We start from the raw sequence: 666 nt of genomic DNA, 5'->3' as shown, positions 1-666 counted from the left end.
GAATAAGTTTAAGAAAAGAAAGGTTTAAACTTTGAGAACACTGCACCCGGACTATAATGTTTTTTGAAATGTTAATTAAATGCGATTTTCATATCTTCTAACAGATTTCAATGATTATACGGAGTCAGGAAAGTATGATAGGTATGTGATAAGTATGATATGTAAGGTGTATTGACAAATTTAAACAGCTAAAGGTTTTAAAACTGATAACCTTTTCATAGATATGTATAACAGCAGTCGTGGCCGAGTGGTTAAGGCGTCTGACTCGAAATCAGATTCCCTCTGGGAGCGTAGGTTCGAATCCTACCGGCTGCGAAAGTGTGCTTACTTTTTAATCATAAATTTTTTATCCGTTGATGTGTATTACAATGAAGATATATTAATGAAACCCACTAATTTATTACGTGAAATAAGAAGTAGGTATATACTTGAGACGGCCCTTAAGCATCCTTGGAGAGGAGTTGTTTTAGATTAAATCAATAAAACGCCCCGAGTGTTGTACCTGATGGTATGGAAAAACAAAACGCGTATGGCGAATTCAATTAAAATTGAGCAGAGAATGGCATTTTTAATAAAAGGGAAGCTACGCAAATATGCCTTTGTGCGTCACTCAATACCTTGCGAATTGCTGCCATCTTCGCGGAGAGAGGTTATGAGTTTTATTTT

General features: G+C 35.7%; 1 non-coding gene across 1 annotated transcript; it reads left to right on the top strand.

Annotated features, from left to right (window-relative positions):
- Positions 1-233: 233 nt before the first annotated feature.
- Trnas-cga (transfer RNA serine (anticodon CGA)) lies at positions 234-315 on the top strand. The gene has a single exon. It is a non-coding gene; the product is annotated as a tRNA-Ser (tRNA).
- Positions 316-666: the final 351 nt, after the last annotated feature.

This window comes from Danaus plexippus, chromosome 2, assembly GCF_018135715.1.
Source record: "Danaus plexippus chromosome 2, MEX_DaPlex, whole genome shotgun sequence".
Taxonomy (NCBI): Eukaryota; Metazoa; Arthropoda; class Insecta; order Lepidoptera; family Nymphalidae; genus Danaus; species Danaus plexippus.
This window is presented reverse-complemented; position numbering and strand designations above follow the sequence as displayed.